At 37.1% G+C, this 26,683-nt stretch overlaps 1 protein-coding gene and 1 pseudogene across 3 annotated transcripts in view; one reads left to right on the top strand and one right to left on the bottom strand.

Moving 5' to 3' along the window:
- The window catches only part of TMLHE (trimethyllysine hydroxylase, epsilon), a 66,999-nt gene that overhangs the window by 39,329 nt on the left and 987 nt on the right, over positions 1–26,683 (bottom strand). For 2 of the 3 annotated variants that reach the window (XM_088795006.1, XM_019716081.3), the window contains exon 2: positions 24,964–25,053. The exons of the other annotated variant lie outside the window; for it this stretch is intronic. The gene's annotated coding sequence lies outside the window, so the exon portion shown is untranslated. The remainder of the gene's footprint in view (positions 1–24,963; positions 25,054–26,683) is intronic. 3 annotated transcript variants of the gene reach the window in all.
- Positions 9,592–13,002, top strand: LOC109437094 (hsc70-interacting protein pseudogene; annotated as a pseudogene).

Here is a 26,683-nt window from a genome sequence, read left to right on the forward strand (position 1 = left end):
TGAACATGTGTATAATAGGTACCTTCTTAAGTACTGAGAATATAAACAAAAATAAGTCAGCAATCCCAGCTACTATTCAAGATGCTCACCATTTAGTAGGGAAGAAAGACAGAGGGTGATAACTACTACCATTTACGATAGTAATAAGCGCAGAGTACAGTGAAGAGGTGTAAAAGAGAAAGCAGTTAACTATGCCTGGGAAAATCGGGAGGACTCTATGTGATCAGAGTTCTTTGTAGAAGTGTTTCATTGTTTTGTATTTATTTATAAAATAAAACTTGCTCATTGTGAAAAGAATAAAAAAGGAAATAAATCTAAAGAACCCAGAAATATATAAAATAAAAATTGAAAGCCTCCTTCCCTCTTATTTGCCATTCCCATTCCTTCAAGGAAACCTCATCAACAATCAACAGTGTGGAGGACCAACTTTCAGATCACAGACAGCTGAACTCTCCACACTGTCATATACCTATACAAAACACAAACACGAAAAAAACACACAAAAAAACCCCAAAAAAACATTTTTGTGTGAACATGGTTTTCAGATCGCTGGCTAAATACCTAAGAGTGCTTACTGATGGGTGTATACTAAGTCTATATTTAAGAAACTCTCAGTATAAGAAACCCCAAACTGTAATCCGAAGTAGTTGTAGTATTTTGCATTCCACCAGTAGTGAATGAGAGCTCTCTTTTCTGTGCATCCTTGCTAGAAATTGGTGGTACTGTCAGGTTTTGGATTTAGCCATTCTGATTGGTGTGTAGTGAAACCTCATTGTTGTTTTAATTTGCATTTTCTTGATTATGTATGATGTGTATATTTTCATATTCTTCATTGCCCTTTATATATCTTCTTTGGTCAAGTTTATGTTCAGATCTTTTACCCATTGTACATTTTCAATTAACATTTTATTTTGTAGAGAAGTTTTAATTTCACAGCAAAATTGAGGGATAGAAACTTTCCATATACTCTCTCCTCCCACACATGCATAGCTCCCCACCCCCATTATCAACACCACCCACCACAGTGGTAGGTTTGTTGCAACTGATGAACCTACATTGACACACTGCTGTCACCCAAAGTCTGTAGTTAACATTTGGGGTCACTCCTCATGGTGGTGTACATTCTATGGATTTAGACAAATGTATAATGTCATGGATGCATCATTATAGCATCATACAGAGTAGTTTCACTGCCCTAAAAATCCTCTGTGCTCTGCCTATTCATCCCTCCCCCCACCATGAGTTTTGAAATGCAGTATTTTCATTTCTAAATCAGGTGAGAATGTTTTCTAATTTTTATTGTGATTTTAAAAATTTGACCTACAGTTTACTTAAAAGTATATTACATATTTTAGGGAGATTTTCTAGTTTTCTTTTTATTGCTATTTTCTACCTTCATTTTACTGTGGCCGAAAAACATACTCAGTGCAACAGTAATTGTTTCAAGTTTTTGAGACTTGCTATATGGTCTAGCATAGCATTTATTTTTCTGTGTGAAGAAAAGAATATGTATTCTGTTGTTATTGCATGTGGTCATCTGCATATATCTATGTCAGTTAGGTCAGGTTTGTTAATATTATTGTTCAACTCTTTAATATAGTTGTTGGTTTTATTTGTCTGATATTCTATCAATTAATGAGGGACATGTGTTGAGATCTCTGATGATGACTGAATTTTTTTGGACTTCTGTCAAATTTTGCTTTGTATATGTTGAGTGTTAAGTGTATACAAATTAGAATAATTTTATCTTTTTGGTTGATTGCCTCTGTTATAATTATAAAATATCTCTATGTCTAGTAAAAATTCCTGCCTTATATTTTGTCTGATATTAATATATTTACATGAGTTTTCTTTTGGGTAGTGTTTGCATTGTATACTTCTTCCACCCTTTTACTTTTAATCTTCTTATATCCTGACATTTAATTTACGTCTCTTATAAACAGCACATAAGTTTTGTTTTTAAACAAGTCTGATAGTCTTTGTCATTTAATTGATGTGCTAAGTCCATTTTGAGTTTAACTCTACTGTATCAATATTTGCTTTCTAATTATTCCTGTTTTGTTACCTTTTTCTCTTTTGCTTGGTTTTCCACTGATTAGTAATTTGTCATTCTGTTTCCACCTTTGTTTACTTGTTAGTTAAACATTCTTTTACTGATTTTTAAAAGTAGTTATCCTAGGGATTACAACATTTATCTTTGATTTATTAAATTATGATGCAAATTAGAGAATTGATGTGAACTCCACATGTTCTCCTTCCTCAACCATTGTTGTATATTTTAATTATACACACGTGCGCATGCGCACACACACAGATATTCCACATGACATTAGTATTCTTGTATTATACAATCAATGGGCATTCAGATCTACCCACATATTTAACTTGTCCATTACACTTCATTCAATTGTATATCTTCAAGCTTTCATTTGGAGTCATTTTACTTCTGCTTAAAGATCCTTAATATTTCCTTTGGTGTTTGGTGGCAGGTTCCTTAAGTTTTAGACAATCTAAAAACATCTATTTTATTTTCATTTTTGAAAGCTGTTTTCACTGGATATAGAATTTTAAATTGGCAGTTACTTTTGCCAGGATTTTGAAGATATCCTTCCATTAGCTCAAGTTACTTCTGTTGAGAAGTCAAAGCCAATCTAACTGCTATTCCTTGTAAGGTAATGTATCTTTTTTTCTCCAACTTATTTTAAGTTTTTTCTTTTCCTTTGTTTTTTAGCATTTTTTTACTAAAATACATCTAGATGAGGTTTTCTTTGTATTTGTTCTGCTTTGAGTTATAGCACTTTTTTAAATCTATGACTTGATGCTTGTAATAGGCAGAATTCTAAAATGACCTCCAGTGATCCTTGCCATATTATAATCCCTTCCCCTGGAGTGTGAAAGGGACTGTGAATATGATGGAATTTCACTTGCATAATTAGGTTGTGTATATGGCATAGTTGGCTTTAAGAAAGGGAGATGATCTTGGATGGGGTGACCTAATCCAGTGATCCCTTAAGAGGCACAGGGCTCTTTCTGGTGAAAGAGACTTGAAGGAGGAAAGGGATTTGCTGTAAAGGAGAGTCTCCATTGGTTTTGAAAATAGAGGGGACTACATGGCAAGTAATACAGGCAGTCTCCAGGAGCTAAAAGTGTCCCACAGTTGACATGCAGCAAGGAACAATGACCTCAGTTCCACAGCCACTTGGAACTGAATTCAGTCAATAATCTGAATGAGGCTGGATATGGATTCTTAGCCACAGCCTCCAGACAAAACACCCTGATTTCAGCCTTTAACACACTGACCAGAGAACACAGTCATGCCATGCCTAATCTGATTTACAGAACTGTGAGCTAATAAATGGGTGTTGGTTTAAGCTACTAAGTTTGTGGTGATTTGGTATGCAGCAAGAGCAAAATAATACAATGCTTTCGTTACTTTTAGAAAACTTTTAGTAATCATTTCTTCAAATGTTATTCTGTACCGTTCTCTCTCTCCTCTACTTCTAAGACTCCTATTACAAATATATCAGACCTTTACATGTTGCCAGGCACAGTTACAGGTGATAGAAATATATAGATAAACAAAACAAATATTCTTGTCCTCATGAAGCACTCATTAATGGCATCCTGATCGCCTCTACACCTAAACTGACTCCTCCCATAGTGTTCTTCCTCATAGTAGATTCCAGTACCATCTAATCAGTTGTATAACTGGTTCAATATGAAATCTATGCTTCAAAATTGATACCTTTTATTTAAAATTTCTCCCCTATAGACAATTATCATATCATTATAACTTTTACCCCCTAAATGATTATCAAACCTGACCCACTGCATTATATCTCTACTTGTCACCATCCCAGTTCAGGGCCACCATTATTTCTCACTCAAAGACTGCAATAGACTCCTAATTAATCTATCCATATACACACTTGCTCTCCCTTTAAGCCATTTTGCACACTAGGAAAAGTGAACTAAAAGAAAATAGATATGGCAGTATGTAATTCCCTTTGAATAGATCGCTAGGGCCTTCAGGGTGAAGTCCAATTTCCTCATCATGTTATGTAATGCCTTCCATTACTTGGTCCCAAGCACTTCTCACCCTCACTTCCTGCTATTTATCTCTTTGTATGTTATTGCTTATAGTTTCCCAGATCCACTCTATGCTTTCTGATTCTAAGAAGCTCATGTTCATGTTCTCTGTTCCCTCAAACTGGAAGACCTTCCTACTCTATTTTTCATTCATCTTTCAGGAATCAATGGAGATATCCTCTCATCTAAGAATTCTTCCCTAACTCCCCAGAAGGAACTAGTGGCTTTCTTTTGTTCTCTCACAATACTCTGTTATGTCTCTATCTTCCTTCTTAATACATTCTGCTGAAATTACATGTTGTATGTCTTTCCCCCTAGTAATACTTGGATACTCCTCAATAGGAAGACCTATGTCTTATTCATTTTCATACTCTAACATCTAGCATGGTTCCTAGTACATAGTAGAACTCCATAAATATTTGTGGGGATTGGACTGAGTTACTTTTCTTCCAGCTTCATAACCCCTTTAAATCTGGTAAGATGTCTGCTCTAAATCTTTACTTAAATAATAGAAATATTGACTAGATCAAGCAAAAAGTAGGGTTTGAAACAGGCCATCAAAAACTCTTCCTTTAGACTTAAGCATAAGACCTGACACAATAAACTGCATAGAAGAAAACATAGGTACTAAACTTATGGACCTTGGGTTCAAAGAGCATTTTATGAACTTGACTCCAAAGGCAATGGAAGTAAAAGCTAAAATAAACGAATGGGACTATATGAAACTTAAAAGCTTCTGCACAGCAAAAGAAACCATTGACAAAATAAAGAGGCCACCAACTGAATGGGAGAAGATTTTTGCAAACAGTGCCTCCGATAAGGGGCTAGTATCCAGAATATACAAGGAACTCATGCAACTCAACAACAAAAAAACAAACAACCCAATTGAAAAATGGGCAGAGGACCTGAAGAGACATTTCTCCAAAGAGGACATACAAATGGCAAATAGACATATGAAAAAATGCTCAACATCACTAATCATCAGAGAAATGCAAATCAAAACCACAATGAGATATCACCTCACCCCAGTCAGAATGGCTATCATCAACAAGACAAATAATAACAAATGTTGGAGAGGCTGTGGAGAAAAAGGAACCCTCATACACTGTTGGTGGGAATGCAGACTGGTGCAGCCGTTATGGAAGGCAGTGTGGAGGTTCCTCAAAGAATTACGAATAGAATTGCCATATGACCCAGCAATCCCTCTCCTGGGTATCTACCCAAAAAATCTGAAAACATTTATACATAAAGACACGTGTGCTCCAATGTTCACTGCAGCTTTGTTTACGGTGGCCAAGACATGGAAACAACCAAAATGTCCTTCGATAGATGAATGGATAAAGAAGTTGTGGTATATATACACAATGGAATACTATTCGGCAGTAAGAAAAGATGATATAGGAACATTTGTGACAACATGGATGGATCTTGAGAGAGTAACGCTGAGCGAAACAAGTCAGACAGAAAAAGCAGAGAACCATGTGATTTCACTGATATGTGGTATATAAACCAAAAACAACAAAAGAACAAGACAAACAAATGAGAAACAGAAACTCATAGACACAGACAATAGTTTAGTGGTTGCCAGAGGGTAAGGGGGGTGGGGGGTGGGGGTGTGGGAGATGAGGGTAAGGGGGATCGAATATATGGTGATGGAAGGAGAACTGACTCTGGGTGATGAACACACAATGGGATTTATAGATGATGTAATACAGAATTGTACACCTGAAATCTATGTAATTTTACTAACAATTGTCACCCCAATAAATTTAATTAAAAAAAACACAGAAAAAAAAAACCTCTTCCTTTGCCTATGGTCCATTAATCAGTGCTCTTTGAGTATGGTAACTTAATTAATTAATATATTATTGCATTAATTATGTAACACATAAACATGGGTTCATAATTCTTGTTCATAAGTGTGTCATAAAAGATGTGTTAAAATCTTGCTGAAATTTCATTCATTCATTCAATATAAATGTTATATCTCCCATATTTCCATAAACTACCCTCTAATGATCTTGTCAGAAGTAAAAATTAGATTTGTGTGGAATGTCTTTGTTGATGACTTCATAATTTTCTAAGTTCTCACTTGAAAACTCTTCCTTCTTTTTCTTTGTTAGAAGTGGCAATATATTTACATGAATCCAGTCTTTTTGTTTTTGTTTTAAATCTTCTGTACTTTATCTGTAACCAAGAATTTTATGTCAACCCTAACTATCAATCAAGTTAAGGATAAACTAAAGACATTATTATTATTATTGAGGTAATATTGGTTTATAACATTATATGTTTCAGGTATGCAACATTATAATTTGTCATCTGTATACACGATCGTGTGCTTACCACCAAAAGTCTAGTGTCCATCTATCATCATTTATTTGACACCCTTTACTCATTTTGCCCTTCTACACCCCACTTCCCCATCTGGTAACCACCAATCTGTTTTCCATATCTATGAGTTTATTTTTATTTTGTTTGTCTGTTGTATATTCCACACACGTTGAAATCATATGATTTTTGTCCTTTTCTGTCTGACTTTTTTCACTTAGCATAATACCCTCAAAGTCTATCCCTGTTGTCACAAATGGCAATATTTCATCTTTAATTCCTTTGATCATTGGGAGTAGTTTAATGATATCATCTGAGTTATAACTTATCCATGTCAGAACACATGAACTTTTTCTTTCTGAGAACATAGTTAAAATATTGTCTTTGTTGTCTTTGTAAATATGTATTTCTACAAGCCTGAGGTAATTTGGGGCCTTATTTTTCCAAATACTAATTCTTTAGGCACATGCCACCTGTTATATCCATCCTTCTTTTCTATCTTTTATATATTATCCTTAAAAAAAGAAAGGAACTATGAGCTCATTGTAAAATTTCCTGTGCAGCCCTATGGTTTCCCTCATTTCTCCTTTAATAGAATAATTTGCTGTTTCATAGTCAAAATTATGTTTTTGAGAGCTTCCCAACCTTAAGAGTCTAAAGCCATCTTAATGTAAATTAAGGTCCAACAAGTATCAATCACAATAACAAACTTTTGGAGACCAGCCATAGCTAGAAATTCTAGTCAGAGTAGGCAATTACATAATAGGTCAATCTGAATCTTTTCATGGTTATTACTAAGGAAGAAGCATTACTTCTTGAAAGGCTTAAAGCCAAGAGTCCATTAAGCTCTTGTCAATTTTTCCTTCCAAATGTCTCTCAGATTTGTCCTTCTCTTTCCATTCCTATAGATGCCTTCATCACCTCATACCTGGACTACTGCCATAAACTAGATGGTTTCTTTGCCTCCAGTCCTTCCATATTCCAATCCACTTTCCATACTTCTGCCAGATTAATCTTCTTAAAACACTTTCATCATGTCACTCTCCTGCCTGAGACCTAGCTCTAATGTCACCTTCTTTGTAAATTCTTCCTAACTCCCCTAGGAATAGTTAGTTAGCTGCCTACTCAGTGTTTTCACAGCTCTTTGTGCATACTCTTATTAGTGCACTTATAACACATATAGTAATTGTCTGTTTATTTTTCTCTCCCTGTTTTCTGAGAGCTTCTTGAGGGCAGGCAAAAAGACTGGGTCATCTCTTTACAGTGGCACTCAAGGTTTTACATAATTGGCCCCATCTATCTTGCCCCACTGCTTCAAGGCTTTCACATACGAGTATGTTGTTCCCTCTGCCTATCATGTTGTCCCACTCATTCTTCCAACTCATTTTTCAGGTCTCAGATTAAATATTAATTCCCTGAAGAAACCCTCCCTGACACCATTATTAAGTAATTAATTAGTTAATCAATTCATTTAGCAAATATTTATTGGGTGCCAACCACTAGTTTAGGTACTTCGGATATATCAGTTAACAAAAGAGACAAAAGTTCTTGCTTTCATGCGGTTTAACTTCTAGTGGGAGGAGGCAGACAATTATAAAGTATATTATATACATACTTTTATAAAGTAAAAAACAATTTTACTTTATAAAAGTACAATTTATAAATTATATAGTATATTAGAAGGTAATAAGAGCTATAAAAAAGAAACCCAACAGGATAAAGGGGTGTGCTGGGGCAGTAGGACTTTTAAACATGGTGGTCAGGGTAGACTTCATTGAAAAAGATGACATTTGAACAAAGAGGTAGTTGGTCATGAAGATATCTGGTGTAAAGTAGGCCAGTGCAAAGACACTAGCTGGGATTGTATCTCTTGTGGCCAAAGAACAGCATAAAATCCTGTGGCTACAGCTGAGTAATCAAGGAGATGATGTCAGAAAGGTGGGGGTGGGTAGATTAGATCACACAGGGCCTTCTACGCCAACACAGAAACACTTTGGGTTTTATACTCTGATAGAGATGATGAACCATTGTAGGGTTTTATACAAAGAAATAACATGATGATTTATGTTTTAAAAGGGTTGTTCTGGCTGCTGTATTGAGAATGGGGGGCCTTCTCTTGGTACAGGGGCCAAGAGAAGAAGAAGGGAGACTTGTTCGTAGGCTATTGCAGTAATCCAGGCGAGAAGTGACAGTGGGTAGACTAGGGTGGTGTAAGTGGTGGTGGTGAGAGTGGCCAGATTCTGTGTATTTTTGAAGGTACAGACTGAGGACTTGCTGATGGATTAGATATGAGGTATGAGAAAAAAAATGAGTGATGGTTCAAGGTACTCTGACTAAGCAACTGAAAGGATGGAATTGTCATCAACTAAGTTAGGGAACATTGCTGGAGCAAATTTGAAGGGGATCAGGAGCTCAGTTTTGGAACCGCCAAATTTAAGATGCCTATTAGATTTCTAAGTGGAGGCAGGCAGCTGGATGTGTGAGTCTTGAGTTCAGGAGAGAGGTCTGAGCTGGAGATACAAATTTGAGAGTTGTACTACAGTTGATATTTAAAGTGATGAAACTGGGTGAGAATACCACAGGCGTCAGTATAAACAGGGAAGAGGATCAACACTCTTGTAATTTTCTCATAGATCCTTTTATTTTTCCTTCAATGTACTTATAATTATATATTTATTTGTTTTTATTTCTGTAATTATTTGGCTATTGTCTGTTTGTTATTACAAGAAATAGCTCCAAAGAGAGCAAAGTCTATGCCATGTTTCCCACTACCACCAGCACCTGGCATAATAACTAGCACAGTAATATACTGGATTACATGAATTAATGGAATGCTCCTTTACTTCAGGGTCTCAAAAATTAAATGCCCACAGGAGCTAGGCAAGTAACATAAATAAGTCAAGTATAAGAGACAACAAGGAATAGTGGAAAGAGGGGCGAACTAAAGAATGTTTGACCTTTCCAATAATCCTAGCCACTACTCACCTTTAGCTGATTATTGCCAGACAAGCCTAGTGTGGCCAGCTCTTCCAAATTTTTGAGAGGAGCCAGAAATGCAGATTATATATGAAATCTCCCAGTTTGTAATGTTCACAACTGCATTTGTCTGGGTCCTCTGAAAAGGAGATGCCATCATACGAATAGATGTGAAAGTGATTTATTGGGTGAAACATGTGTGAGAGAGAATGGGGAGAGAATCTGAAGAGACTGGGAGAGCTGCCAGACGATGGCGCAGGTCTAACCCCTGTGGAGGACAGGAAAAGAGGTAAGGACTTAGACTGCAGTGCAGTTTTAAGAAGGTTTCCACAAGGTCGTTGGGGAATCATCAAGCCGAAGGTGCCCATTAGAGGAGAACGCATCTTCAAGGAATAAGCCTTCATGAGTGTCCTTGCCATGCTCAGTCCATGGGAAGTGTGGCCTAATGCAGCAGTGAGGCCCATTAGTTGGACATTTGAGAGACACTTTGTTGTGGGCACGATGACAATTAAACGTAACACTGTGGTGACCAGAATGGTATAGGACCAAAATACATATCTTCAATTATATTCAGCCCCAATATGGACAGTTTTCAACTTCTGCTCTGGTTACAAAATATATTTCACTGTCAGTGGGCTATTTATATATAGATCCCGAGGGAGGCCAGAAGAGATCCCCAGTAACATCTAGGTAGTGGGGTTAAGGTGCCAGATTAGTACTCAAAAGCATTAGCTGACATGTGTTAAAAACACACTGCCTGAACAGAGAGGCGGTTTTATAGTAATGCAAGAGCAAAAATTGCAATCCAAAAGGAAAAATATGAGTAAATCTATTGCTTAAAGCAGTGTCTTTAAGCATTATAGGAGAATAAACAGTGAAGCCGAAAGACAGAAACAGATAATCATTGACTACCCTGTTTCTCCGAAAATAAGACCTAGCTGGACAATCAGCTCTAATGCGTCTTTTGAAGCAAAAATTAATATAAGACCCGGTATTATATTATATTATATTATATTATATTATATTATATTATATTATATTATATGTATTATATGTATTATATGTATTATATGTATTATATTACATTACAGTACATTACATTATATTATATAAGACCCGGTCTTATTTTACTATAAGATCGGGTCTTATAGTAAAATAAGACCAGGTCTTATTAATTTTTGCTCCAAAAGATGCATTAGAGCTGATTGTCTGGCGAGGTCTTATTTTCGTGGAAACACAGTAGCAGAGCACTGCATATTTTTTTTACATGAAAGAAGAGTGAGCATCTATGCTGTGAGAGGAGAAACAAGAGCTTAAAGAACTAGGGGTTTGAAAAATAATGACAGCAGCAGCCATCCCTTCTGCATGGTCACGCCGAGTACTACCAGGGCCTGGAATCTGGCCACAGCCTCATGGCTACCTCCCACCACTTCCCCACCACAGAGGCCTGCAGAGTAAGCGAGCTCTGGGCCTTCGTGACAATGTGTAAGCAGGATTGGAGCATTCTGCACACCCAGGAAACGCGCTTCCTGAGTCAGTGGATGGAGAGCATGGGGAGTAAAATACCATTTGCTACTCATAAAACAGAAGAAAATATCAAGGAAGAAAAAACAGATAGTAAGAAGGTGGAGGAAAACAAAGAGACCGATGAACTATCAAGTGAGGAAAGTGATCTAGAACTTGACAATGAAGGTGTGATTGACCAGACACTGATGCCCCTCAAGAAATGGGAGAGAAAAAGCAGAGATAACTGAGGAGATGATGGATCAGGCAAATGATAAACAAGTGGCTGTGACTGATGCCCTAAATGATAGTGAACTACACAAAGTCATTGACTTGTTCACAGATGCCATCAAGCTGAATCCTCGCCTGGCCATTCTGTATGGCAAAAGAGCCAGTGTCTTCATCAAATTTAGGAGCCAAATGCTGCCATCCAAGCCCGTGACAGAGCTACTGAAATAAATCCCGATTGAGTTCAGCTCTGCAAATGGTGAGGGAAAGCACACAGACTTCTGGGCCACTGGGAAGAAGCAGCCCATGATCTTGCCCTTGCGTGTAAATTGGATTATGATGAGGATGCCAATGTGATGCTGAAAGAAGTCCCACCAAGCGCCCAGAAAATTGCAGAAAATCGAAGAAAGTATGTGTGGCAATGTAAAGAGTGAGAGGTCAAAGGAAGAACACGAAGTATTGAGAAGGTTCAGGAACAAACAACCAAAGTGTCCTTCGATAGATGATTGAACAAAGAAGTGGTACATACGAGGTCAGACAATTAAGTTCACGAACTCATCCTAGAAAAAGTGCTACACACCTCATTGCTGAATATCACTATGGTCACCTTCGAAGTACTCCCCTTGGGAAGCTCTGCACTGATGCCAGCGCCTAGTCCACCCTTCAAAGCAATTTTGGAACTCTTTCTGGAATGGCCCTCAGAGCTGTCGTCGTATTACTTTGATGTCCTGAATGTCATCAAAATGTCTTCCTTTCAATATTTCCTTTATCTTCAGGTGAAGAAAGAAGTCATTGGGGGCCAGATCAGGTGAGTAGGGAGGGAGTTCCAATACGGTTATTTGTTGACTGGCTAAAAACTCCCTCAGAGACAGTGTGGTATGAGCTGGTGCATTGTCGTGATGCAAGAGCCATGAATTGTTGGTGAAAAGTTCAGGTTGGTTAACTTTTCATGCAGCCTTTTTGGCACTTCTAAATAGTCAACTTGGTTAACTGTTTGTCCATTTGGTGCAAATTCATAATGAATAATCCTTCTGATATCAAAAACAGTTAGCAACATCGTTGCAACAAGTTCGTGAACTTAATCGTCTGACCTCGTATATACAATGGAATATTACTCAGCCATAAGAAAAGATGAAATACTGCCATTTGCGACAGCATGGATGGATCTTGAGATGATTATGCTAAGCAAAATATGTCAGACAGAAAGTCGAGGACTATATGACTTCATTCGTATGTGGGATATAAAACTGAAAACAACAAACAAACAAGACAAAGAAAGAAAGAAACAAAAAATCATAGACATAGACAACAGTTCAGTGGTTACCAGAGGGGAAGGGGGGAGGGAGGTGATAGAAGACGGTAAACGAGGTGATGGAAGGAGAACTGACTCTGGGTGGTAAACACATAATACAATATATAGATGATGTATTATAGAATTGTACACTTGAAACCTATATAGTTCTACTAACCAATGTTACCCCAATAAATTTAATTTTAAAAAAGTTTAAATTAAAATAAAAAGACTCAGGAAAAGGCCCGGGAAGAACCTGAGAGCACCCAGAGGGTGGAAGAAGCCAGAGGGCAATCAGGTGTTCAGTCCGGCTCTTTTCCAGGTGGCTTTCTTGGGGGAATACCTACTAATTTTCCTGGAGGAATGCCAGGAATGGGAGTGGGCATGCCTGGAATGGCAGGAGTGCCTGGGCTCAATGAAAGTCTTAGAGATCGTGAGATTCTTGCAATCATGCCGGATCCAGAGTTATGATGCCCTTCCAGGATGTGGTCCAGAATCTGACCAATAGATCAAAATATCAGAGCAACCCACAGGTTATGAATCTCATCAGTAAATTGTCAGCCAAATTTGGAGGACAAGCCTAATGCCCTTTTTTTTTATTTTTTTTATTTTATTAAATTTATTGGGGTGACAATTGTTAGTAAAATTACATAGATCTAATGCCCTTCTGACAAATAAAAGTCCTTGCTGAAGGAAAAGCAACATAGATGACCCAATGGATGTCACTATAACACAAACCAGTGTACCTCTGACCCTCTCATGAAGAAAGCTGGGGTGCTTTGCAGAGAATTCCTACCCCTCTGTCCCACATGCAGCTGTAACTTTTTACAGTGGTTTGCCATTAGGGTGTTCATTCCGATAACGTTTCCCTACTATGAATTACAAATTTTGAACCCTCTTAAACCTTAAAAATATTTAAAAACAAATTAAGATATTGTAATACCCAGTGCAATCACCACAAAAACTATAAAGAGAGATAAACTCCAAAACACTGTGAATAAATCAAGATGGAATTCTAAAAAAAGAAAAAAACCAAAAAAAACAACAACAAAAAACCAACAACAAAAAACAAATTAAAAGGATGTGTTAAACCCTCCATTTTTCTTTACTAATCATGTTGGTGTTTTCCTTTCAATTAATTAGGCAAAGGAAGTATTTCAGTATGGAAGATTTATTGCTCAGTTTGAATGAAATAAAGGTTTAGTCACAGGAGGCAAATGTAACATAAATAGATAAAATTTGAGTTGGGTATATGGTGACTGACCCAATTTGATTTGTCTTTTTAAATGCTTTATTTTTAAAAGAAATGATTTATTTTGACAAAACTACTGGGGCCACCAGTATTGCAGTAGGACCTGGGTAGGGACTTGAAGTACTGGCAGGGTGGCAGCAATCTTACTACATTTTATATAACATGTACCCTGTACAGATGCATTTAAATTTTACACTGTGGTAAAGGGATGGTTTTTTATAATGCAGTAGAGTTGGATTACGTAGCTCTGTTCTTGTCTGATACATAAAATAAATGTTTCGTATTATTTCCACACAGGGGAAATAAGGGAATAATTTTCTTTTTATATTTCTATATTTTAGAAATCACCTTTCCTGGTCAGAAAGTGCCCAACTCTTTGTCACCTTTCTACTTGTTTTCACATTTCCTCCCCGCCCCTTACTCTTCTTGAGCTAAAGATAGTCCCTTTTCACTAGCATCTTCACTGCCATCAGCATTCACAGCATAATTGTGCAAGCATATTTAATGCTGGGTTTAATTTAATACATAATACATATAGTGACTACGTACGGCAATACCCATAACAGCTGTCGTTTCTTACTTGACCGAGAGACTTCATATTTAAGTGTTAGATTTCTACTTCGGTGAAATCTTCTCATGTCAAAAGATGTTGGAAGGAGAAATTCCCTTTGGTATTTGATCTTCTACTTAGGAAATACCAATTGAGTTTGTGTTTGTATTTTGGAGAGTATGAGGTTTGAATTAATTGAGATACACAGAGGGGAACCTAACTGCTTGATCCAACATGAATGATAAAACTGATGAGATCCATGGTTGTTCTTCATTGCGGAGTTGTTGGCTATGAAAGATTCAGTGTTCTCCTATTCAGCTCTTATATATACTGCAATCATACTTCCACCTCTCCTTTCTCTCCTTCCCTTTCCTCCAAGGATAAAGAAAATGATGATTTTTTTAGTGTACATTCAGTTCCTATATTAAATAAAACTAAGGCCAGGCACTGTACCAGGAATTTCTAGTTTTTTTTCCAGTCTTTCAACTAAAATGCTAGTGCAATTTCAAGGGATAAGACCCTCTGTATTTTGCTTATTTGAAGAACTGGTGGTAGGAGCAGTGAAGTAAATTCCATTGAATGCATTTTTGAAATAGCACATCTCAGAAATCATAAGTTGATTCAGATTCTAACCCTTTGCTGTATACAAGCAGATAGAAATGCATCTGTTATATAAGTAAGAAAAAGCTGTATGCTAATCGAGCATGTTTTTTAAACCCTTTAAAAATACTCAGCATAGAAACTTGTATTTGAGCTCACCAGTGTTCTTTTTGTTAATACACAGGGTGCCAAAAAATGTATACACATTTTAAGAAAGGAAAACTGTATTAAAATTGTAATAATATATGTCGATGACAAAAGGTGAATACAAGTCATGTTTGACTTCTGCAATTGCAAGAGGTGCTCAGAGTGGTTCCCATCAGCATCCAGACACCTCTGATTACGGCAAACTACTGATTAAGCATAGATAACACCTCTTAAAATGTGTATACATTTTTTTGGCATCCCCAGTATGTGTTCTCCTTTGTCAAAATTTCCAGTGTACGCTGTGAATAACTCAAGACGAGTTGTTTCTGGATTCCTTATTTGATTTGATTTACTTAACTATACATAACCTAAGTACATTCTAACATGGCAAGTATTACCATAAATGGGTACAGGAAAAATTGGTCTTCTAAAAAATATGTACTGTGCTTTTTAGCCTTTTAAGTTCCACAAATACATTCTTCATTTTCATAGAAACTCAATATCATTTCTAAACAGAAGTGTTCTTATGCTAATAATGGTGTAAGAAGGAAAAGCAGTTTTTTCTGCTTAAAAATATATAGTTACTGGCTATCTCTAACTACATTAAAAATAAAGAATGGTTTCAAACTGGAAAAAAGAAAAGGAATGGCAACTGTGGCCCTTGGTGAGAGACAATAACGTCAAGTAGGACATGGCCAATTTCGTCAGTGCATCTACTGTAATGAGTATGGCTTGTGCGTGGTACTGGGAGGCAGGCAGGACACGTTGAAGTAAAGTTTATGTCAAACAAGGGTGGTCTAGGGTCAAGAGTACTATGTGCTGCTGCCCTTTGGGTTTTCATTCTGTGTCCTTGCTTATAGTGCACAGACTTCATATTTATACATGCCAAAGGATATAATGTCAAATGCAGTGCCACCAAAAGTCTTTAAGTGACTTCTTGCAGGAGCTACACAGGCACACTGGGATAACATTATGGACAGGCAGAGAACTTGGGCTTGGACTTGGCCCATGACGACTTATAACTGGCAATGTAAGTGAACTTCCTCCAACTCATGGTTACACACACACGTCAACACATTTCATATCTAGGTGCTAAGTCAGGTTTTTCTGAATCTTCGTCAAGCTCTGCTGAGCACAGGCGTCAGTCTGTTGCTGCTTCTGGATGAAGCCTTTGACCCTGGTGCCCACTGGAGGGGGCACCCTTATACTCTAGAGAGGATGACTTTATAGCAGGAACCACCCACCTGTACTTTGCAAGTGGCCTTTGGCTGAGGATTTGTAGTAAAAGTATGGACAGAGCACCCCATCAGCCATGTGAGGTGTCCTGTCCTGTTGTGTTGGAGAAGACACTTTTTCAGATGCATAAATATTGTGGGATAAGATGTGGTATAAATGAACAGTACCCCTACGTGCCTTGGGATGTTTTGGCACCTCAGGGATCATTATGAAATCTAGGCAGCTATCATGAATTGGTAGAAAAATGTTCCAATAGAAGCATAGGTGTTACGGTTAGTGCCTTTATAGTGAAAACTGAACCAGGGCTCTGTTCACGTATCTGTGTATGTATGTGCTTTCCAGGGAAAGTAAGTGGAACAAGATAACCCCAAGGCTAGCAACTATACTCTTGTGTTCTGTTAGCTGGCTTATTGGTTAGTATCATTAATATGAAAGGAGGCAGCTTTTCTCAGGACCATACTTGCCAGATATATTGTCTACTGGGGCACCATTGTATCTTACAAGGACACATGATGGAGTCACTACAATCACTATTTGAAGGACAGATTTCCTGAGAGTCAGGTATTGCAATCCAAGGAGGATTTCCATCAGTGTCTAAGTGGAAGGTTGTGAGCACAGCTAAAACCAAAAGAGAAACAGTCAGAGGTAGTCCAAAGATGACCTACTAATAGGACAAGATAAGACTGTGGAAGGCAGCAGCAGAAGGTTACAAGGGGTGTTCAATACAAAGGATAAGGCAAAAGTGCTACAGGAGAAACAAATGGCAAATATGGTTTCTAGGAGAGTCAAGTGGGAGGTGGGCCAGTGTTAGTCAGATTGAATGATTCATGATTTCCCTGTGAATGGCAATTTATGTGCCAGGACTCCCTATTTTACAGCTTGAGGTACATGCTGAAGAAGTAGGTATATATGATTAAAGGGAACAGACTATTCTAGTCAACAACACATACAGTTTGAACCAAACATGACGGTATTGTCTGGATCTGAACTGTCCTCCTCCTGACTGATTCAAGTATGTAAGCTTTGATTCTCCAGATAGGCTGTAAATTCCATGAGGTCACAGAACAAATTTCTTTGTAACCCCCACAGTGCCAAACATATACTAAGGACTCAATACTTTTTTATGTAAATTAAATTAAATCAAGATCCAACAATCATTGGTTGCAGAATAATCATAAATACTTGGGAAATTCCCATAGCTAGAAATTCTAGTCAGAGTAGGCAATCACATATGGGTCAACTTCAGTCTCTTCATGGTTACTACAAAGAAAGAAACATCATCCTCTGGAAGGCTGCAAGCCAAAAACTAGGGCATTTTGATTCCTGAATGACTGGCAGTTCCATCTGAGCAGAATGATTGCATTAGGAATTGGAAAAAAATAACTTTGCCTCTACTTTTTCTGTAGCACAAGAATCACACTAAAAACTTGAAATCCCAAATGTCTACATTTTAGCTCCAGTTACAAAATAAAGCAAAACAAATTATCCAACTGGAAAAAATAAATTACTCAAAATTGATGCTTAACATAAATATAGGCAGGACTTCTGAATGGCTATGTGAAGAGCTCAGCAAAACTACTCCTCAGAAAGCAAAGATAAACTGGACAAAGTTGTCAAAAACAACCCTTCATGACACTTGAAATTGACCAAAATTATACAAGAAATTGAGAAGCATTAATTCAAGAAAAACTATTGAACTGTAAAAATGGTGGTAACCTGTGGCATTTTAATCTGGAGCTGTTTCCATTCCCCCCACCATCTCTATGGCATGGTAGTTCTAAATGGGCAGTGGAGGCCCCAAGGACTGTAGAATTAAAGACAAAAAAAATAATTCAAAAATAATAGATGAAGACTTCAAGACCCCTCTTTTAATAACATACAAATCAATTATAAAGAAAATCAATAACGATATAGAAGACTTAGATAATACTATCTACCCCCATAGCCTAATTCACATAAATAGAACATTTCACCCCAAAACAGCAAAATACACATTCTTTTAAGCACACATGTGACATTATACAGGAAAGATCATATGCTAGGCCATAAAATATTTCCCCATATATTAAAAAGGATTGAAATAATGAAGTATATTCTCCAATCACAGTGGAATTGGAAATCAATAGCAGAAGGAAATTTGGGAAATCTACAAATATTTAAAACTTAAGCTACACACAAATAATCCATGGGCTAAAGAAATTACAAAGTATTTTGAACTTTAAAGAAAATGAAAATAATATATTTAAATTTATGGAATACCATTAGTGCAGAGTATAGGAGGAAATTTATAGCATTAAAACCTATATTAAAAAATAAGAAAGATCTCTAATCAATAACCTAAATTTCCACATTAAGAAACTATAAAAACAAGAGCAAATTAAACTCAAAGGAAGCCAAAGAAAGTAAACAATAATGGTTAGGGTAGAAATCAGTGAAATAGAGAACAGAAAATCAATAGAGAAATTTGGTCCTTTCAAAAGATCAACAAAATTGACAAAGTTTTAGCTACCTCCACCATGAAAAAAAAAGAGATGATACAAATTATCAATATCAACAATGAAAGATAGGACATCGCTCTCAATCTTAGAGAAATCAACAGTATTATAACAAAACACTATAAACAACTTCTTGCCAACAAATTACATATCTTAGAGGAAATTGACACATTTCCCAAAAGAATCAATGTACTGAAACCAACTCAAGAAGAAATTTATAAAATGAATAGATCAATAACAATTCAAGAAATTTATTTTGTAATTAAATATTCTCCTCCAAAAGAAAAGCCCAGGTCCAGTGGCATCACTACCGAATACCATCAAATATTAGAGAAGAAATAATACTTAGCCTTCAAAACTCTTCCAGATAGAAACACCTCCCAAGTCATAATATGAGGCTATATTAAAGCCAGACAAAGACATCACAACAAAAGGAAACAGCAGTTTAGTATCCCTCATAAATACATATGCAAAAATCCTCAACACCATGTTACCAAACTAAATCCAGCAACATATAGAAAGTATTATACACAATGATTAAATAGTATTTATCCCAGAAATGTCACATTGGTTCACCATCTAATAATCAATTAATGTAATACATCATATTAATAGAATAAAGGAGAAAATACACAGTAAGATACAGATATAGAATCTGACAAAATCCAGCACCCATTCAAAACAAAAACTCTCGGGCCGGCCCCGTGGCTCAGGCAGTCAGAGCTCCGTGCTCCTGACTCCGAGGACTGCCGGTTCGATTCCCACATGGGCCTGTGGGCTCTCAACCACAAGGTTGCCAGTTCAATTCCTCGAGTCCCGCAAGGGATGGTGGGCAGCACCCCCTGCAACTAAAATTGAACATGGCACCTTGAGCTGAGTTGCCTCCCAGATGGCTCAGTTGGTTGGAGCGTGGGCTCTCAACCACAAGGTTGCCAGTTCGATTCCTCGACTCCAGCAAGGGATGGTGGGCAGTGCCCCCTGCAACTAAAATTGAACACAGCACCTTGAGCTGAGCTGCCACTGAGCTCCCGGATGGCTCAGTTGACTGGAGTGCGACCTCTCAACCACAAGGTTGCCAGTTCGACTCATGCAAGGGATGTTGGGCTGCGCCCCCTGCAACTAGCAACGGCAACCTGACCTGGAACTGAGCTGCACCCTCCACAACTAAAACTGAAAAGACAACAACTTGAAGCTGAATGGCGCCTTCCACAACTAAGAGTGAAAGGACAACAACTTGACTTGGAAAAAAGTCCTGGAAGTACACACTGTTCCCCAATAAAGAACTGTTCTCCTTCCCCAATTAAAAAAACACACAAACAAACAAACAAAAAAACAAACCTATATATAAAAAAACCTCTCAGAATACTAGGAATATAAGGGAACTTTCTCAACCTGATAAATGGCATCTACCGTATTTCCCCGAAAATAAGACCTAGCCGGACAATCAGCTCTAATGCGTCTTTTGAAGCAAAAATTAATATGAGACTTGGTATTATATTATATTATATTATATTATATTATATTATATTATATTATATTATGTTGTATTGTATTACATTACATTACATTACATTACATTATATTATATTATATTATATTATATTATATTATATTATATTATAAGACCCGGTCTTATAGTAAAATAAGACTGGGTCTTACATTAATTTTTTGCTCCAAAAGACACATTAGAGCTGATTGTCCGGCTAGGTCTAATACTGGGGGAAACATGGTATGAAAAACCTACACCTAACAATGTATAATGGTGAAAAACTGAATGCTTTCCCCCTAAAATCAGATGTCTAGTTTTATCATTCACATTCAACATGGTACTGGACGTTCTATCCAGTGCAATCTGGCGAGAAAAAGAAATAAAAGTCATCCAGATTGGAATGGAAGAATTAAAGTAGTTTTAGTTGCAAATGACTTGATTCTATATGTAAAAAATACCTAAGGAACACACACACACATGCACACACCCCACTGAAACTTAGTTGAGTTCAGCAATGTTGCAGGATGTAAGACCAATATGAAGGATGTAATTGTATTTCTACATATCATCAATGAACAACCTGAAAATGAACTTAAAACAGTTGCATTTTGGGTGGCCAGATGGCTCAGTTGGTTAGAGTGCAAGCTCTCAACAACAAGGTTTCAGTTTCAATTCCTGCATGGGATGGTGGGCTATGCCCCCTACAACTAAAGACTGAAAACAGCGACTGGATTTGGAACTGAGCTGCGCCCTCCACAGCTAGATTGCAAGACAATGACTTGGAGCTGATGGGCCCTGGAGAAACATACTGTTCCCCAATATTTCCCAATAAAAATAAACAAAAAATAAACAGACAAACAAAACATGTTTGTTTTTGCAGAAGTAGACAAGCTGTTTGTAAAATGTATACAGAAATTTTGAAAAACAAAATTAGAGGACTCATACTTCACAATTTCAAAGCTTATTATAAAACCACAGTAATCAAGACAGTATGGTATTGGCACAAATATAGACATATAGATCAACGCAACAGAATTGAGAGTTGAGAAATACCATTATATCTATATCTATAAAAACTTCTATTTTTCTTATTCTTAATGACTCTAACAGGTAACAGTTTGTTCAAAGAAATAGATTATATCTAAAAGCAAGTGGTCATAACATTACTGCCTCCCTTATTCTTCTGCTTCAAGCCAATGTTAGGGGGTTTGCTGTTGCTGTTCAAGAAAATGCCAATTCCTTCCAGCTCATTTTCACTTGTCTTCTTATATCCCAAGGGTTTTAGGACATCCAGAACAATCAGGTTCAAGTTACATGTTTGGGCCACTGTAATGACTTAACAGGCCTCTACCTTCCTATCCTTGATAAAAAGCCTCAATAAAATTGGTATAGAAGATGAGGGTAAAGGAGATCAAATGCACAGTGATGGAAAAAGAATTGGCTCTGGGTGGTGAACACACAATGTGATATATAGATGATGTAATACAGAATTGTACACCTGAAATCTATGTAATTTTACTAACCATTGTCACCCCAATAAATTTAATTAAAAAAAAAAAAACTGGTATAGAAGAAAAGTACCTTAGCATAATAAAGGCCACATATGACAAACCCATGGGTAACATCATACTCAATGGTGAAGAAAAGAAAGCTTTTTCTCTAAGGTCAAGAACAAGACAATAATGCCCACATGACACTGTTATTCAACGTAGTACTGGAAGTCATAGCCAGAGCAATTAGGCAAAAACAACAACAACAACAACAAACAAAAACAAAACACTATTGGAAATAACAAATACAGTAAAGTTGCAGGACACAAAATCCATATACAAAAATCTGCTGTGTCTCTATACACTAACAACAAACTATCAGAAAATGAGATGAAGAAAACAACCCCATTTAAAATCACAACAAAAAGAATAAAATACCTGGGAATAAATTTAACCAGGGAGGTGAAAGACCTGTACACTGAAAGCTAGAAGACACTGTTGAACAAAATTGAAGAAGACACAAAGAAATGGAAAGATATTTTGAGCTCATGTATTGGAAGAATTAACATTGTTAAAATGTCCATATTACCTAAAGCCATCTTCAGATTCAATGGAATCCCTATCAAAATCTCAATAGTATTTTTCACAGAAATAGAATAAAACTCCTAAAGTTTGTATGGATTCAGAAAATACCCCAAATAGCCAAAGCAATCCTGAGAAAAAAGAACAAAGTCGGAAGTATCACACTGGCTGATTTCAAATTACACAAACACACACACACTTTTCGAGCTACAGTAATCAAAATAGTATCATATTGGCAGAAAATCAGACAGACCAATGGGACAGAATTAAAAGCCCAGAAATAACCCCACACATATATGGACAACAATTTATGACAAAGGAATCAAGAACATACAATAGAGAAAGGAAAATCTCTTCAATTAATGTTAAGAAAACAGAACAGTCACATGTAAAAGAATGAAACTAGAACACTTTCTTACACCATTCACAAATATGAACTCAAACTGGCTTAACATTCTGAATGTAAGCCCTGAAACCATAAAATGCATAGAGGAAAACACAGGTGCTAAGCTCCTGGACATCAGCCTTAGAAGTGTTTTGGTGGATTTGACTCTAACAATAAGAGAAACAAAAACAAAGATAAACAAATGGGACCACATTAAACTCAAAAGCTTCTGCCCAGCAAAGGAAACCATCAACAAAATGAAAACGCTACCAAATGAATGGTAGAAGGTATTTGCAAATGATATTTCTGATAAGGGGTTAATATATACAATACATAAAGAAGTAATACAACTCAAAAATAAAAATAACAAAAAAACCAAAAAACAATTAATTAAAAAACGGATAGAGGATCTAAATAGACATTTTTCCAAGGAAGACATACAGATGGCCAACAGGCCCATGAAAAGATGGTCAACATCACTAATTATTAGGGAAATGCCAATCAAAACTACAATGAGATATAACCTCACACCTGTTAGAATAACTATTATCAAAAAGACAATTATGAGTGTTGGAGAGGAAATGGAGAAAAAGGAATCCTCTTTCACTGTTGGTGGGATTGTAAATTCACGCAGCCACTATGGAAAACAGTATGGAGGTTCATAAAAAAATTAAAACTAGAACAACCATATGATCCAGCTATTCCACTTTCAGGTACTTATCCAAAAAATATGAAAACTGTAGTCATGCACTGTTTAACAATGAGGATACGTTCTGAGAAATGTCATTAGGTGATTTCATTGTTGTGCAAACATCATAGAGTGTACTTGCACAAACCTACGTGGTACAGCCTACTGCTCCTAGGCTACAAGCCTGTAAAGCATGTTACTGTATAAAACAACACAAAATTAAATCAAGCATAAGACAAAATGATGCAACCAAGAGACAAAGTAAACAGGAGATGTATGAGGCTGCTGCCAGCACAATAGGGCATGCTGTTTTACAGCAGTTTTTTTTTTATAAGTAGAAAGGGTACACTCTAAAATACGGATTAAAAGTATAATATAGTAAACACATAAACCAGTAACATACCATGTTTCCCCGAAAATAAGCCCTCGTCAGACAATCAGCATGAATGCGTCTTTTGAAGCAAAAATTAATATAAGACCGGGTATTATATTATATTATATTATATTATATTACATTATATAAGACCGGGTCTTATATAATGTAATATAATATAATACCCGGTCTTATATTAATTTTTGCTCCAAAAGACACATTAGAGTTGATTGTCCGGCTAGGTCTTATTTTCAGGGAACACAGTAGTTGTTTATTATCATTATCAAGTATTATGTACTGTACACAAAAAAACAAAACAATATCATATGGACAACAGAATGGTGGTTACCAGTGGGGAAGGAAGGTGCGGGGAGGGCAAAATGAGTAAAGGGAGTCAAGTGTATAGTGATGGATGCAAACTAGACTTTGGTGATGAGCACACTATAGTATATACAGATATCGAATTACAGTGTTGTACACCTGCAACATAAATAATGTCATAAACTCATGTTACCTCAATAAACAAAAACCCCAAATTAAAAGACAAGCCACAGACTTGGAAAATATTTTAAGATCATATACCTGATAAAGGACTTGTATCCAAAGTATATAGAGAAATCTTACATTTCAATAATAAAAAGAGAAACAACCGAATTGAATAATGGGCAAAATATTTAATAGATACTTCTCCAAAAAACATATACAAATGGCCAACAACCAGATGAAAATATGTTCAATATAATTAATTAATGATTAGGGAAATGAAAATTCAAGCCATAATGAGCTATTACTTCACATCCACAAAGGTAGCTATAATCTTTTTAAAAAAGAAAAATAATTGTAGGTGGGGATGTGGAAAAATAAGAACTTTCATATGTTGTTGTCAGTACATGTAAATATAATAAGTGTAAAATGAGCAGCCCCTTTGGAAAACAATTTGGGAAAGATTAAACATGTAGTTACAATATGACCCAGCAACCCAACTCCTGGATATACACTCAAAAGAACTGAAAATGAGTCTTCAAACAAAAACTTGCACACAAATGTTGATAGCAGCACTAACCACAGCAGCCAAAAGATGGAAACAACACAAATACGCATCAAATGATAGATGGATAAACAAAAGGTAGTATATACAGTGGAACATTACTCAGCCATCAAAAGTAATGAGGCACTGATATACACAACAACATGAATAAACCTGGAAAACATCATGATAAGTAAAAGAAGTCACAAAAGACCACATGCTGTGTCATACCATTTATGTGAAATGTCCAGAATAGGCAAATCCATAGGCACAGAACGCAGATTAGAGGTGACCAGGGGCTGGGGTGGTAACAACGATGGACTGCAAATGGGTAAGAGAGACATGCCATTGAGGTAATGGAAACGTCTAAAACTGGAATGTAGGATTTACTAAAAATCCTTGAAGCGAACACTTAAAATGAATCAAGTCTATGCTATGTAAAATATATCTCAATACAAACTTTTAAAAACACCCTGGAAAGCAGAGGAAGAAAAGGAAAGTTCATCTCTTACACAGTTTATTAGGGGTCATACAGAGCTCATTGGGCTGTTGCATGTTGTTGTGTGTTGTTGCTGTGGTGATGGTAGGAGTGGTGGCTTTCCCATGAGGGCTGAGGGGCAAGCAATGATTTGGGTCTTTTAAAATAAGAAGTAACAAGTCAATAAAATAGAACGTTGCTGGCTTGAACTTTGGAGTAGCAGTGGAGGCGGCGAACAGAAGTTGGGTAGGTTTAAAAACTATTCAGGATGCAGAAGTGGCAATAGTTTGCGCCGACTGGTACAGGGAATGGGGAAGTGAGGATGCGTGGGATCCAGCGGGCTTAGAGTTGAATTCCTGTTGTCCTCCCAAACTTACTGTCCCCCGCGCTGCAGATCCCAGTGAGTTGGTCAGCATCCTGGCACAGAGTAAGCTTCACTGATTGACTTTGGAGGGAAAGAATGAATGAACAGAGGGAAAACATGACCAAAGCATCCCCAGGTCCTGCCAAACAGCCAGTCCTAAAGTCACACTCAGGGCTGGCTCAGCAGGTATCTCCCAGAATTTCCCTCTCAATTTCTGCCATGTGGGAAGTCATCAGGCCCCACGTCCTGAAGAACGCCCACCTTCATGTCAGCCACTCCTTGCCTAGAACCTGCAGGTGTGGCACAGGCGGGGTTTTGCCAAGAGCCTCTTACCCTGTACATTCTGTACATGAGGTCGGGGGCAGGTACATGTACAGCCCATATGAGCAAGGGGTCAGCTGGTGCTATAGAAAGAGGGTCACAGGTACCCAACTAGTGGACCTGTGTGCACTTTGGCTCCAATGAGAAAGACTCTTCCCAGGAAAGAGGTTTGTTAATCTGGGCCCCCCTCCCGCTTCCTGGCAGCAGAAAATACAGCTAAGCTGCCAGAAAGACTGCAGTCACCGGGTGATCAGCTTGGATGTTTCACTGCTGTTCCCAGGGTTGACAAGCAGAGAAACACAACTGCCTGTGGTTCCTAACGCAGATGCCAAAACACAGAAGTGATCCGTGCCAGTCCACACTTCCCAGAAATACTGAAGAATGAGGTGGGGCACCCAAAAGACAGCCCCCGACTCGACCAACCCTGCAAACATTCCCTTCATCATACTGGTTATGAGATAAAGTATAATCTCTTTAAGTATGGTGATCAATAAACATTCACCTCTCAATGTTGTGAAGATTACACTGTTTTGCATAATATATGGTTGTCATTATTCTCACCAGTTCCTTATGTGGAGGAATCGGAATGACACCACAATGTCGGTCCATGGTATTTATAAGTCTTTGCCTTTATAGTTAAGTTTGTGTAAAATAAAGTGAATGTAATTTCGACTCCAGTGTTTCCTGAAAGGGCAATACCAAGCTAAGAAGCAACTCTAAAAACTGCTGTATGGTAATGGATTATGGAAGTGTTCTTACATATGAGAGCTCAAGGTTTTCTTTCAGCG

Source organism: Rhinolophus sinicus, chromosome 18 (genome assembly GCF_057876585.1).
Source record: "Rhinolophus sinicus isolate RSI-liver-muscle chromosome 18, RSI-T2T, whole genome shotgun sequence".
Lineage (NCBI taxonomy): Eukaryota > Metazoa > Chordata > Mammalia > Chiroptera > Rhinolophidae > Rhinolophus > Rhinolophus sinicus.